Below are 16718 nucleotides of genomic sequence, written 5' to 3'. Positions count from 1 at the left end.
TTTAGCTGCCCCATAATCATTTGATTTTCTCCATTCAAGTAAAAAACAGGTCTGTGACCCATCTGTTAAGTTATAGACCATAAGTTCCCATCTGTCATCCATGGGCCAGGGGTAGTCCCCAGACACACTCTGTCTGTCTGTAGAGAGCTGGCTGCTCTTTGGTGCTGCCATCTCCTCATCTCCAGCTGTTAAATCACATTAAAAGATGGGTTAAAAAATGCAGAAGTAAAAAAGTGATTAGCATTACTTTTCCCTGTAAACAATTGTTTTAACTGCCAAAGGGATGTTATACAATTGTGAATAACACAGGGGAAAACCTCAGAGAGAACCTCTGCCTTTCTCAGAGAGAGATCTTTGTGCACCCAGATCCCTGCCAGAACCTGCAGCAAGGGCTGTGAGGGGCTCCTCCAGAAACTCAGGGCCCACATTCAAGGGTCACACCATTACCTGTTTCACTGCTGATTGCTTCCACAGAAATACCTACCACTCTGGGGAAGAAAGAGCTGGCTTCCCTTGAATAGGCTGGATCAGCTGCTTCCCCCCAGCTGCTCATCTGTCCTGCACCCGAAGCACCAGCCCAGACCACAGCTGAGCAGCCTTGTGACAATTGTTCCATTTGTACTTTACAGCCTGGGGTACCGAATATCATTTTTGTTTACTTCAATCTGCTAAACTGACGTAGTTCAGTAATTGCTACAGATTACACTCCTGGAAATGAGGAACTAGTGGTGCATTTCAGTCATTCCAGTTCACTCTGACCTCATAAAAAAGGTGACTTTGCCAAGTACCTACTCCTCATTCTGACAGGCCACAGTGTGGCCACAGCAGCTGTGGTTTCTGTCCCCTCATCCCCTAACCCCAATGCCCAAGGCTCCCAATCCCACCCACAGCACAGCTGAAGGTGCTCTCCAGCCCCCTCACTCACAGCCCAGCATGTGAGTCACTGTGCCATCAGTTCTGGTTTGCTTTAAAATCACTCAGGCCTTTGCATGCCCAATCCTCAAGAGATGATCTGACAGGGTAACTTGATCTGACAGGGTAACTTCTTCAGCTATCACACTGAAATCTGACTCAGATCCTGAAAGCAATCATACAATCCCATTCTGTCTCACAGATCCTTGAGCCCATTCTGCCTTCAGCTAGCACCCTCCAGGCTCTGCACACAATATTGCCATTACAGATCAGGTTGGAAACCGAGGGTGCAAGAACGTCTTAACCAATCAATATTTAATTTCACCTAAGAGTACCTGAAGGGAAGATGGGTGTGGCAGTGGATCTGTTGTCAGATTTTACTCACATTTGACTCAGTGACATTTCCCATTTCAATGTATGCCAAAATACCTTAAGGAGTTCCTGTGCACCATGCCAAAGAGATACAGGCAAGAGCCGCTGGAAAAGGCAAGATTTAGGTGTTTGATATGCTGGTACATGATGTTTGTTCTCCTCTGCACAAGAGAGACTGACACACATGGGGAACCACCTGCAGCCTGCCTGAATCCATTTGGTGCAGCAAATGTATTTCTGTGGCCAGCAGCACACCACAGAGTAGTGCTGCTGACATCCATCATGACCTCCAACAGCCCAGCACCAATTTACTGCTGGGTCTGCTGGGAGCACCCTTACACAAACAGCTGGGACAGGCTTAACTCATGCATGGGGGTTAACACAGAGCTCTGCTGCCAGTCCTCACAGCAGCAATGTGCCTAGAAACAGGCTGTGGGAATACTCTGAGACAAGGTAAAATATCCCTTACTTAACTACTCCCAAAAGTGCTACTTCAAACCTGACCTTCTCATTCTTTGAGCACACAAGCATCCACTTACTGCCTAGTAAAACCAGACCTACTGACTATATTTGAATTACAGCATGAGTGAAGATGAGTATGGTTGTAGGCATACACAGCAGTATCTTCCTGGGGTCCACTGTGCCAAGCTCAAGGTTCTTTGGCTCCTTCAAATTCAGCATGTGCTTTAACACTCTATACAGATTAATTCTGGATTTATAGGAGCCCAGAATATTCCACACACTAAATATGTTGAGCAATTGACAGCCGGTGCCCTCAGTGTCTCTCAGTTATTCACTTGGAACAAAAGGCTGTGCTTTTCCTGGGCTTTATGCTTTGCTAGCCTGGAATTAGCTTTTTGCCAGCCCCTAAAGCCCAAATCTGATCTCATCCAAACTTTGGGAAAGATGGATCTGGCTCCAAGCCCTGTATTTCAAGGCCATCTTCAATCTGGAGCTAGCAAAGGGTTAGGGGGTTTTATGCCAATTCCCTGCTTTCTCATCAACTAATGGAACAAAAAGAAGGAAAAACTATCTGGGTCCTAGGAATATCATCTTCACTTTCTTTTGGAAATAGATGAAACAATCAGGCTGTGAATGATAAACAACTGTTTTAAATAGATAAGAAGCAAATAGGTAAAGAAAAAATAAGATTATTAAGGGATAATACTGAGAAATTGAGTGACAGATTATTATCTGAACTTCATTTAATTTCAAATTTAGCATTTCTTTTATGCTCATTCCTATAATTTTTCTTTTCCATTTTGTTCACATGCACTTTCTAGGGGAAAAAAAAAAAGGTAGAGTCAAAATACAGAATTTGTCATCATCTAAAGCAAAAGTTTTATGACTCACAAAAAAATTAGCACCTTGCCACAGGTCTCTAGGATTACATGTAGGGGCTCTCATGGAGAAGCCAGCAGTGGCTGATACAGGAACAGTTCACTGCAGTTGGTAATTCCTGCTCTGTCTGCCTAGTTTTCTAGTTTTGAGACTTGCTGTGGCTGTGTTCTCTGCTGCCCTGGAGCATAGGCAGAGCTAAAATGTGGCTTTCTATCCCAATAATGCAGGCATCACTTCAGAAACTTCTGCTTGAGCACACAAATATAAAAATTCTCACTTTGATTTTTTATTTAATTAATAATATGAAACTCACTTGTGAAACACATCAGTTCATCTTGCTGTTCATTTCCCCAACAATAAAGAGGAAATTTGATTGACTGAGATAGTCTTAGATTCATGGGCCTGGTTAGTGAGATCCTCTTTTATTCACATACAGGGGAAGGGCTAAACGCTCTTCAGGATGGCTTTGCTGGTTTCTGGACACAGGGAGAAGGAGGGGAGGACTGATTGTGCACCAAAATCCATTGAAGGAGCAGCAAAGTGCTTCTCATGTGGAAGCTGTCTATTTTAAAAGTGCTGACCTGCAGCTCCATAACTCTGTCATACACTGCTCCTAAAAGAGCTGACACCAAACCTTCACTCAGTTCTCTCCTCTATATTTGGAGACTCCAAAACCATCAGGTGGCCTCCATGCAAAAGTACAGAGCACCCCTTGCTCCAAATTTTGTCACCTTGAGAAAAAAGAAATCCGCATTCTCTCATCCTCCTCACTACCCTCATCTTATTCCATGGTGTTTGTCTGTTCAGGGATGAGTAGCTCACAACCTCTTTCAATAAAGTATTCAGCAGTTTTCCTATGCATGGTTTCATTCACTTGGCAGTTTTACAGCTGCTAATGCTACTGTGGATACCATCCTTTTAAATAATGCCTGAAAGTATTGTCATTTTACCCTCAGAAAGTAGCAAGGTTATGTAGTTCTATTGGTTTGTACATGAACATGCCATTCTTTAACAAAAAAGGGTCATTATATTGTCTTAAATAGCTTTTAATCCCAGCAACAAGAAAAGTATAAAAACATCCTGCTTTTATACTAATTTAAGGCAAAAGACTCCTGCAATAATATCTATGATTTTATGTGCATAGGGCATACAAAGTGATAAAATAAGCATCTCTTCAGTGCTGATACTTTTCATCTAAAGAATAATTCAATATGGAATGACATCAGCATTCCAACTAAGATTTCTTCATTGGTTTTTGGCAAAACATCAAAGAAATGCTGTGAACTTATTTTTCATTCTATTAAGTTGAGGTACCCAAGAAGCATTTTATAACTTTTCAGATAAACATTAGCTAGTAGGAAATGTAGGACAGACATAGATAAACTTAACAATAATTGACCAGCACCATGGAAAACAACTTTTTCTTTGTGGAAAATTCAGACTACTAATAATCCTTACGAGGATTCAGCCAATCAGGTTGTAAAGAACATCAGCAGGGTTTTATTGAAATTAACCTAAAAACTCAGTACTTTTTAGTTTTTTGAGGGGGCTACTGTTTTCTCCTCATTCAGAGGAGATATTTTGCTAAATGTTATTTGATTTTTTAACTGTTTAACTGTTCTCAAATTCAGCTAAATTCCACGTGACTGTAGGCAAATAGTCCCTGCTGTAATGCAGAACACAGATAAAAGCAGGAGAGGAGGGAGCACAGCTGCACACTAGGGGAAATATATGTACCTTGCCATGAGTTAATCTCTGTGAATTGATGTACTAAATGTACTCCAACACTACCACAACTCTGCAGATAAAATTGCAATATGGACCCTTTCTAGTTAAAAATTGCTTCATCCTAGCATCTCTTGGGAGTAACACTTACAAGCAAGTCCCCTAGCATTATTTCACTGGAAAAGCTTTACTGAGTTAGCTCATGGAAATACAAAGCAAGCTAAATATAACCTCATTTGCCTCCTGGAAATTGTAGCACTTGTGTTCTTTGGGGAAACTTTTACATTTTCACCAAATTCTTTGGAAGTTAGAGCAAGAGAAAGAGAGATTCCATGTCCTCAGAGTAGAGCTATAGAATTGAATTGAACCTGGATTTGAGCTTACATCTTTCTACAGTGAGAAAAATAATTGGGCCACCACCACATCTTTCAGAACCCATCAAGTGGAAAGGAGCACCAATGTAAAGCAGAACAGCTGCTGCTGGCAAACAGCAGCAAAGAAATTCTGTTGTGAGGATAAAGTAAATCTAAAAAAAAGGCAAGCAAGCTGATGTGAACAGACTGCTGTCATTATCCTCTTGAGAAATATGTTCAGAGCATCATACTGCCAGAGATATTGAAGAATCAGTAATGCTTTGACATGTCTCTACATTATCCTGCTTACAAAACAAGCACTGTTCTTACTGCCAGTGAAGCCTGGAATTTCATTTCCAATTATTCACTTTGCCTACCAGAGAACAATAAGGTAAAAGCTTATTACTATAAAGCTTGTGCAGGACTAGTGTCTAGTGTAAAACTAAATCATGTAACTACACTATCAGTTGTGCTATGGTGCTACATTGTCTGTCAAGTACAGCTACAGTAATGCAAAGAAAATCAATCCATCTACTCTCTTTATGTAACACAGCATAAAGTCTATTCTGCACATTTTAGTATGCATTTTACTTTTGCCATAGAATGTCTTTGTTAAACAAGTGTACATCTGAGCTAATATGAACAACAAGTTTGCATTAATTTGCAAACCTGTTAACAGTATTAATTTGTGCCAATGTATGGAGCAGAAGCACTGCTCACACACCTCCCCACGTGGCTGGAAGCAATGGGGGTGATGGTGACAGCAGCATAGAGCAGACGGAACGTTACTGAGCCTGAGTGATGCTTTCTTGTACACATAAAACATGCTCAGCAGTCTTTAAAAATATCTCAGCCTAAAACGAAGGAAAAGATGTCTTCATCTTCTTTCTAAGCATTTAACCAAGTACTTCAGAAAGTGGATAAACAGTTGCATGAGTATGCGCTGTTAGACACATGCACAATTTCCCCCTGGACTCCTGAAACAGCAATTGTATATCCTCCCAATGTTCACACCCATGATTTCTTAAGGCATATAGGAAAGCCAAAACTAATAAAGACATCTCTATAAATGTTGTAGGAGGAAAACTTTACTATATAAATCTATGGTCCATCCACATCATGAACAAAACACAGATCTGATCCCCTTATCTTTAAGAAATATACAGAACTAGGAAACTCTCAGAGCAAGGCAGGAAGGGGAATCAGGTTCAAGATGAGTTTCTCCATGAGGAACTTCTCTGTAAACCAATGCGTTTCCATTTGGGAAAGGAAATATTGATGGAGATACAAAAGAAAGCTGCAAAATCATCAGTGATCTGGATAGGATTCAACTGTTCACTGCCTCTTCTCATATCAGAACTGAAAATGAAGTTACTAGAAATCATCTTTAAAAAGGATTTGGATGAGGGGAAGCTGGTGGTTCCTCATGTATGGAATAGCAGATCTGCAGAGCTCCTGAGAGATGACCCTGTGAACACTAAAAACTGAAGAAGTTGCCAGGAAAGCTGCTCATGTGAGGAGTCATTTGCTATGGGACACACAGGCACCAATCCAGCTCAGGAGGTGGCCATGCTGAAATAACTAAATGCTAAGAAAATATAAGAGGGAAGTATTACAAATGCTTGGCCTGCTTTTGCACTTTCCTAGACAGTGATGTAACTGAGTACTTATAGTCACAGTGGGGTACTGGATTTTGAACTAAATGGGTTGTTGGTCTAAGCCAGGATGGCTCATTTTATTAGGAAGAGAAAAGGAAAATGGATTTTTTCAACAGGAAAAAAATATCCAAAAAACTAGCTTGATTCATGATCATGAATTCCTATACTTTGCTTTAATGAAGAGAAAATGTATCCATATCTATCCAGACTCCTGCTCTTTTTTTTATTTTTTTTTCCATCAATATATCACCAGTATTCAGGTTAAACACACTTCTAGTTCAGAAAACCAACATTTCACAACCATATCATATCTTTAGCTCCTATTAATTTCAAGGGCTCAGCAGTTTTAAAATTCTGACTACAGGATTGCAGAGGTAGGGAAGCAATCAAGTAATTTTCTACAAATGTGTTAGAAAAATTATAAAGATTGTCACAAAGTAGGAGTTATTTCATCATGAATCTCTACAAACTTCAAGTGTTTTCTGGCTACCCTCCTTCAAAGAGTATGTTTTGATCTTGCACTTTGAGAGCTGCTCTCAAACCATTCTCCAGGATTGTTTCCTTTCTGTCAGAGGGGTGGCTAGGGAGCACACAGGACTCTGCATGTCCCAGGCTATGACACAGATACAATGCTCAGATCAGTGAAGTTCATTTCCTGAGAGGGTTTTGTTCAATATAAAGAAGCATTGAGAAGCTTTCTGCCTTTTTCAGCTCTCGATAAATGCTATAAAGACTGGTTTTTGTAGTATTTAAGTAGCAAAAACTGTGCTTAGCATCTTTCAGTCTGCCAATTGTGTAAAATGATTGTGTAGAATATAAACTACTTGGAATAAAATCATTAATTGTTTTGTTAACAAGATAGCCATCAGCTACCTGGACATGGTGCCAGTGGATTGGCATAAAAGAGAGCTTTCAATGGGCTGGGGAGAAAGAAACAAGAGAAATAGTCAGGCTCTGTTCTAATTGCTTCAGTATTAAAATAACTGCAATGGGAGATGAGCATGAGTCATTTTCTTTGGGGCCAAATTTTTCTAATTTTGAGTCACGTTGAGCAATACCATTCCTACATGTGTAGTTCTGCAGAAATCAATGCAATTCTCATCAAATATTATTCAGTGTTAATCAGAATACCTGCAGCTGGCTTGTAGAGTTTGAGAGTGAATTTTGAAATGAGCTTAGGATGAAGAAATAGATCATGGCATGGATAGAAACCTTTTCTCCTTTCAATGGCATCTCCTGGAATCATAGAGGGCTCATATCTCCTATCTTTTTGCTTTCCTTCTAAACTTGCAGATTATCTCCCAAGTTTTCACATTATTTAAATTATCTTTCACAATTAGCAATCCCTCTTCCTTCCTTAAGAAAAAGGCTTTGACACACTTGACTTTAAGACATTTTGGGAGAGGCGAACTGTTGAAGGGGGAAGCTAACCACTTTTTAATGGAAGCTTGGAATCTGTAAGCTGGCAAGCATTTGCAATTCCCAAGGATGTTAGAGGGGGAAAAAACCTCAAACCATTGGTTATTTGATTTATCATAAATATTTGTTGGCATTCCTGTTTGTGCTAGAGACAGGGAGACTGTTTTTCAAGTACGAGCTGAAATAATTGCAGATTCAATAGAAAACTAAGGAGCATTTACCAGTGGAATAGTAGCTAACATTTGTCAATGCTGATAAAAAAATTATGTCAAAAAGTCTGATTTCCTTCTTTAAGATAACAACATTGATAAAGATCAGTGCTGGAATAATGTGTCCACTTCTGGGATCAATGTTCTCTAAAGGCATTAGGAAAACAGAGAGACTGCAAAACTATTTGAGAGTTGGACAAAATCCTTTACTGTGACAGACCAGACAAGACAGACTTTAATAACTCATTTGAAAAAGTACATTTAGAAAAGATCTGATTATAGAGCATAAACACTGTCCTGGAAAGAAAACAACAGACAGGAAAGGCTGCATAATATGCAGAAGGAAGATTACAAGGATCAAGAGCTGAACCCTAAGCAAAATTAATCCAAATTAAAAAGTAGGCATCACTACTTAATTATGTGGAAAGAGGTTAATTACTGGAAAAAAAATTTAAAATATTCTGAGCACTCTACCATTACAACAACATGCTTCTTCTAAAGCCAAGGTGTTGCCTTTTAACGAGGTAACTGGATGGGTTTGACTCACCTAGGACGACAAGAAGGTAGGATTAGCCTTACTAGTCAATTTTGGTCTTAAAATCAGAAGCAAATAACAAGAATAAAAATTTACAAAGTTGAAAAATGTGCTTAATAATTACTCTGCAGACTTCATGGAATCCCCACTCAGCTGCTACTAAAATACCACAGCACATAGGTGCAAAATCATAGCCTAAAGGGAATCTGCTGTAGTAATGCAAGGCAAAAAAAACAAACAAACAAAAATGTTTCAGTTGTCTTTATGCTTGAAAAAAAAATGCAAACAAGTTCCCAGATATTTTGCAGTGCTCACCTTCAGGATAAGAGAAAATTTAAAAAATTTAAAAATTTAATTAAAAATTTAAAAATTTAATTAAAAAATTAAATAACTTGCATCTTAAAGTCCTTTTAATAAATTGATGCATTCAGCTGATGGTTCTTGATGGATGTACACAGGAATGGAAAGTACTTCAAATAGAATCTGAGTCTTTCTAAAACTCAGGGGATTGAAAAAGGAAATTTAAGTAGACAGTTGTGACCTCATCTGACAAGATGCAAAAGGAAATGGTATGGAAAGTTATTTCTCAAATCCCAGATTTAACACTTGAGATTTTTAATGATGTTGTGTCCAATTTCATTTAATAAGGCAACTAATATGCACTATCTTCATGGAATTTATTGGAGGGAAGTGATTCAAGAAGATACTTATAAGACCTTACCATTGATTTATATGGTTATCTGAAAATAATAATTTTTATGCTTGTGATAACCTTAAATGTCATAAATGGGACCCTTTTTTATTGGTAAAATTAATCCTTCCTGATATCTATGATAAGAGGACATTGGGTGTTTTTCCTCTTTTATTGCTATCATACTTCATTTAAAAAAATATCTTCATCATCTGGCCACAAAAAAATAGGATGTCTTTGCTTTTCAGGGCAGAAGAATGAAGGTTGGACTTAAAAGAGAAGCTAACGTTTATATTTATTATTTCACAATGAAAAGGACTTATTGAGAATGGCTTTAGCCCCATTTATTCAGCAGCTGCAAAAGCTTTGTCTCTTTAAAAGCCAGCTAGTATGAACTCATTCTTGGGGATTCAAATAAAAATACAAGAACTAAGTCCTTGGTTTAATACCTCTTTCATTTAAAAGTAATGTTAAATATCTTTATGTATATTGAACAAAGATAATGAGGGCAAAAAGCATTAGCAGAACACAGGGACATGTGCACTGCATCCTCAGGGAGCAGTACAGGACAGACACAAACTCCTCACACACAAAAGCACCACTTCACCCATGGGCTGCATTTCAGAGGGAGGAAGTAATTGCAATGTCTGCAACACTACACAGCACGGAACTGGACTGGAATTTCTGGCATGTTTGTCATAAACTACTAAAATCTATGAAAACTGAACAAAAGTTGGATGAAACCTAAATCCTTCATGAATTAGAGATGATAAAGATGTTCCTCAGCCACAAAACTCCTCAAAAGCGTAAAAATGACCATTCAAAATGCTTTCATCTCCAGCTGTTTCTGCACTTCTTTTGTGCCTGCAAGCTGCTGTGCATAGATTAACACTTTGGCTACAATTTCCTTCTGAGCTTCCTACTAAGTCATGGAGAGAATCCTTGGCCATTTCAGCCCTCCAACTTACAAGAAAGTTCCTTGCTCAATAGTGGCTTTTTTCACTAAACAGCCTGAGCAAGTTGGGGCTCTTGTAACTTTGTCAGTGGCCCATTTATTCCAGCACTTTTTCATGCCAGCAGGACTGAAGAGCTGCTCTTTTTTACATCTTTAGATGAGACAGGCAATGCTATGTTGCAGACTTCCAGGACTGCATTTCATTTGAAGTCCCACACATGATGAATAAAGATAGATTTTTATACCTGAAAGTCAACTTTAAAATAAGAATAATCAACATATTTCTGTGACCAAGATTCTTATTGTGAGGCAAGACTTAGCAAAATAATGTGCTGCCTAGATCTAGGTTACTTCCCAACGTTTGTTTCCATATTGACCAATTTACTATACAAAATTTGCCTTTCAGTTTAAGGAGTACATACCACAGGCTGTGATATGCAGTCTGAAATGGAGGAAAGCCATCCTTTGTGCAAGTAACCCTACCTTATCAAATCTGTCTTGCAATAAACCAAGATGCAGAGAGTGATGGATGAGAAATAATTTACTGCCCAGATAACCTTAGGCCAACTGAGCCTTGCAAACTGCAGCTTCAAATTATTTATCAGACTTTCCAGAGTTTGTCTTGGATTTGACAAATGTAGACACATTAGGCAAAGGTCTAAATACTATAACTGAAATCTGTAATCACATATATTTATTTTTTGCTTCATTTGTTTTGCATCCTGCTGCCTCTCTGCTGCTTCTGCTAAAATGGAAAAGTTTAAAAATTGTGTTATGAAAAGTTTGTATTTTCTGTCTCCTGTGCCTGAGTAGTAAAAGACATCATTGTCTAATCAATGGAAATAAAATTTTACATCCATGATGCTACCAACATTTTCTTAAACATAGCTCTCTTTTATTCATAAACAATTCCAGTAACAGATAGTTAACATTCTCTGATCATTATCTGCCATTACCTACATTTTTGAAACTTGTTTACAGAATTGCTTTTGAAACTTCAAGAAATTGAAACAAGTTTTTTCTCTATCAACACAAAGCATGAGGAGTCATCTGTAAGAGAAGCAGTAAAGCTGGAGTGTGACAGAGTGAAACTCAAGCAGCCGAGGGCTATAGATGGCCTTAAAACAAATGTAAGTACCTATTTGAATATGAAGAATTGCTTTGCTTCTTTATATATATTTATAATAAATATGCAACTGCAATTTAGCTGAATTGAAATTCAGCTAAATTTTACTGAAAACATCTGCAGAACCTGTAGCACATGTATTTTGTCTACAGGACAATACAAGTCCTTGAAATCTATGCACATCAACACTTAGAAATGTGGCCACATAAATTGGGTTCTGTCAGCAAAGGAAATCGTTGCCTACTCTGTTATGCTGTCTGAGATGCAGCAATGTGAATGTTAAATGGGAAATGTCATCCAAGAGGATACGGAAATAGGACTCACAAAGTTCTGATCTTCTCACTTCTCATGAAGGCACAAACCTGAGATAACAAAGAAATGTCAATTTTTTTGCAAATGTCACCCTTGAAAGGTTTAGTAATCTGTAGTCACTCTTCAAGTAAAGGCTTCACCTCCCCCATATTTTTAAGGACATTAGAGAAAATTGGCAAAGTAACAGCAGAAAAGTTCAAAGCATATAGCACCACACAGAAGAAATTAATGCTATATGAAGACAATTCTAAATAGTTGATTCAGGAAGAAGCAATTCAGGTTCATAGCATCAATAGGAATTACATTCATCCCTAAACCACATAGAGAGTAATTCAATTGTGAGAATGAGACTGACTAAATCAAAGGCTTTAAGATTCTTGGATGAGAAGAGTACAGACTTTAAAAAATTATCAAAATTGTACTGAATTTTATAATAAATATTTTTTTATTCTGTTAGGTTTGCCTTTGCCAATAGTAACAGAATTAAGAAGTTTTTCAAGGCCTCTCTTCAATGTATAGATATTTATGGGTTTATAGGTACATTCTTGTTGAAATAAACTGTGCATCAAAGCATCAAAATAAGAATCAAAGTGACCTTTCCTACACATCCATATTGCACTGATATACTGTTCCCCACTGCATAATTAAATCAACTGCATGAAACTAAATCAAGCCATAGGGGTGCCACCACTTACCTCATATGCAGTTGAATTTGGGGGAACAATCATTATCTTAAAAGGTTTTCCTGAAAAGTACATCAGATGTTAGCTCAGTTTAATGTCAGTGCTCACCATCCCACATCTCTCTTCTTCTTTTCTGGTGTTTTTTTCTTTATAATAAAGCAGTTATAAATCACTGTCTGCAATGGAATTAAATCAAATGATGCATAACAAGTAAAAAGATCAGTGCCATAAAAACTGGCAGACTGGAAAAATATTAACATGAGTACATGACACATAGACAAGAAAAAGTAGTTTTGAACTTCATCAAGAATACAAAATGTGGCATCACTGTAGCTACATGAATTTGGACCAGCCAAGATATTGGCAGTAATTTCTAAAGGGTGACACCTTGTACTCCTCAGCCATGAAAGATTCCTCACGGGACTGAGACAACAGATCTTAATTGTTAGGTAGAGATTAAGTAAGATTAGCCAAGGACATTGCTCTGAACAGGCAGGGAAGGGTGGAGTACTGAAAATCTCTCATTGTTTCATGGATTATTTTATTGAAGAGTGAGTTAAATGCTGATATGCTCCACTCAAGACAGTGAGCAGATTACCTGTAACCCTTCCCTTCCACTCAAAAAAAAAAAAAACATACAAAAAAAAAAAAAAGAAAACCAAGAAAAAACACAGAAAAACAGAACAAAAAGGAGCAAGAGTAATATTTACCTGGAGAGTAAATATAGCAGGAGTACTATTTCCATGAGTTTCTTTTCTGTACTGTAATTTCTATCTATTGTAATATGATGTTTGAGAAGCAATGATCCATAAAAGTAGCAGTTATTTAATACTTAGATCACCGTGCTTCAGACACTATTCCCCCACAGCTTCCTCACGTTCTGATTTGTAACTCAGGTAACTGCACAAAAGACATTAATCACAACTCCAACAAAGTGAAGAGTTTCTTTGCACAAGATCAAGGAAGGCGTACATGATTAAAACCAAACCTCTGTTTTTAATAGGCCTCTTGGAACTAAATATCATACAGCTCCATAGGAAATAGCCATAAACCTCTGCAAAAATTAAATGAAGAGTTTTACAGAATGACATTAATTGTCTAAAGCATTTGCAAAATGCTTTAGAAAATACCAGATTGAGTTTGATTACAGTTTTCCTTCAGATGAAAATGTTTACAGGAATATTCTTATCCTGTAAAAATATATATGTTACTCACTTCTGTGTGTGCATCATGGACATTATTGGATTCTGCACATTCATAGTGGTTACCTTGTAAAAAATTCCAATTTATAATTTAATTAAACTCTTTACTGAAAGCATTACAGAGAGGTAAAGTCACCACCTTTCTTTGAACTTCATATCACTCCATATTACTTAAATTTAATTTAGCATTTTATTGTCTTAAACAAAAACTAATTAATCCATACCTGATTATTTTAAAATGTACTTACCCTTTAAAGAATTAACACTTACTTCCCTCTTCAGTATTCTCAACCCATTTTGTATAGTATTTGGAATGCTTCAGATTACTGTTTCCTTCTTTGAAGATATGCAATAAGATTACTGTATTGTACTATGAAATATTCTCATAAATCATACCTAAGACACAGATGTCAAATAAATTAACACTGAATTGCCCTGCCTTTTGCTTTCATTTTTTTTATTAACTTAATGACCATAATGGCCTATAAAGGGTCCCTACATCATAAGTTTTCAATTAGAATTCTGTTGCCTAAATTTTTGATGGAAAGTTTTTCAGGTGTAAAAAGGAAAGTGCACACTCCTGTAAATCTCAGCAGAGCAGGCAGGTAGCATGTGGGAGAAAGGAAGGTGTGATTTGAACTCAAAACACTGAGACTCAGAAACAGGTGTAGTTCATCACAGTTAAACAGTCAAGCCAGGCTCAAAGCAGCAACCTTGGATTTCAAACTTTGGTTATCTCCACACAGAGCACAATTTTATTAAACAGGATTGGTAATTATTTTCTTGGCCTCATGTGCACATTTAGACTGTGGAATCACTTCTTTCCTCCCAAGTACCTTTCAACAGCCCATGAAAAGGATAACACAAATATGGATATCAGACTAAACCTCATAGGATTTTCACCATAAGATTAAATAATTGGCAAAATTTAAAAATATAATGAACCTTAGAGTTTCTCCCGTCTCTGTTTTTTATTGCTACAGCTATACTTTTAATGAGAAGTATTCAGAGGAGATTTTCATTTGGTCATGGCACACTGCACCACGCTCCCTGGAGACAGGGAGCTCCACCTGGGACACAGAGAACCTGGAGGTCATCAGACATCCAGAAGACTAAAGGAAACAGCAGATAAGATAAAGCAGAAATCACTGGAACTGTGTGTGTCTAGCAGACCTACACAAAAACTACATTTTGAAAGACTTGGAAATTACATAAATGAAGCATTTTCTCTGACATTCTTCCTCATGAGCTCTAACTTTGTCACATTTCACTGATTCATAATTATGGTTTGCTGATCTATAGTTACTTTACTTCACAAGGCCTTTCACTAGGCTTACATGCATGCAAGTCATGTTGGGCATCCCATCTGCAGCTCTGTTCTGAGTTCATTTATGGTCTTAACAGAAGACCCTGAAGCTCAGCTCCTGACTGCTGTCAGAAGCTCCATCATTCTCCTAAGAGAAACAGAAATGTACCATGGAGAAAAAAAAATTGACAACTCACACATGTTTAGAAGGCAACTGGCCTGCATTTTCTGTCAGTAATAAAATCTGTTCTCCTGTCAGGAACCCCTCCACTTTCAGGTAATTCTATATGCTTCTGCACTGCCTAAATAAGTAAAATCAATGGGCTAAGGCTCAAAACAACAGTCAGCTCTTCCTTATACAATATACGTCCCATCTCCAAAGGGAAGCAAAGCCCCTGTGAGATAATACACAGCTCTATGCCCAAGGAGCTGCACAGCCAGATTGGTGACAGTGGTCAGTCCTGCTTAGAAGCTCCCTGTCAGTGGCATTTTTGACCAGCTGACCAGCAGTACAGTGCTGCATTTTTAGAGGGTAGTCCTCATTTCAGTAAATGCTTTGTGTCTAGCTACAGTGTGCCATGATAAAACTCCTCCTCATCCTGAAGATATGGCTGAGGTGCAAAGGCAGTTACCAGGATGCTCTCAGAACCAGGCACAGAGTCTGCCTCAGGCACTGATTAGCACTGCTGCCTGCAGAGAAGTGGCAAATGCACAGCAGGAAACAGCAGAAAAGACTGAGAAATATTATCAGCTTGAGAAATACTTAATGACATAAACTAGCCTAATCCCAAAAAAACTTCAAAACTGTGACTTGAAGTAGTCATTATCTATACTTAAGGTGCTGTTGCACTTGAGCAAGCTGAAGTACAACTTATTACTGCTTAAAATACATCAGTATTTTAATACTGTGAGAGTTGCATTATTTTATATTCTTTTTTTTTCTGAGATTTTAGTACACACCAGTCTCTTTACCTTATATGTGTCTGAACACAACAGCTGATTAAGTCCTAGGGTACCACTGTAGACAAGGGATACTCCAAAGGACGTTCAAATCCCTAAGCTAGAAGTCTGAAACACCTGATGTTTTTAGTCCTGTGTTAGAGGTATAAGTACTATACATCACATTTGAATTAACACAATCATAGGCTATAAAATGGCATCAATTGCTTTGTCTAGCAAAATGCTGCCAAGCTAGTCATTATCAGGTCCTAATTGGTAGCAGTTACTTTACATTAGAAGGAAGAGGTGAATTCACCACTTTGAGGTGGCACAGAAAGCTTTTGCCAAGAGAGGCAGTGCTGGTTAGCTGTGTGGAAATGTCATTGTGAGCATTTTTATATTAAAAATATCCTTGTATTGTGCCTCCACTTTAGCAGTGGTTGGCACCCTAATTTTTCAGGCTTTCAAACCGACAAAGGAAAAACTAGATATCATAATAACAAGGACATGTAATGATCAAAATGCAAGATGCCCCTTTGCAACTTTGGAAAGGAGTCAACCACAAGGCAATCTTCTCCAATACATTTATGTCATCTCAAAATAATCAAAACATCACACCTGTCATTTTCCTTTCTTGTGCGCTGTCACTGCACCTCCATTTTCACTCAACATGGTAACTCTTCTGCTTCCAAAGCCATTTGGGATCTTCCCAACTTCTCCTTAAATTCTTCAGTCTTCAGATCAAACCTAGACCCCAGTCAAATTCAATGCTTCAACATTCATGAAATATTTTCACCAGTTTGCCACAGAAAAAGCAATAAGGACTCAGCTGGCTGAGATCACTTTTTACTTTTTGAAGTGTTCAATTATGCAGCAGCAGAAATGAAATGACTTTCAAGTATAAAGCAAGCAGCTTGTAAGGAAAGGAAAATAATCTAAGAAGGGAAAGGTCAGAGTTCAGTTTCCAGGTTTTTTAATAG

The sequence above is a fragment of the Molothrus ater genome, chromosome 1, assembly GCF_012460135.2.
Source record: "Molothrus ater isolate BHLD 08-10-18 breed brown headed cowbird chromosome 1, BPBGC_Mater_1.1, whole genome shotgun sequence".
Lineage (NCBI taxonomy): Eukaryota > Metazoa > Chordata > Aves > Passeriformes > Icteridae > Molothrus > Molothrus ater.
The sequence above is the reverse complement of the archived record's forward strand: the minus strand, read 5'-3'. Positions refer to the sequence as shown.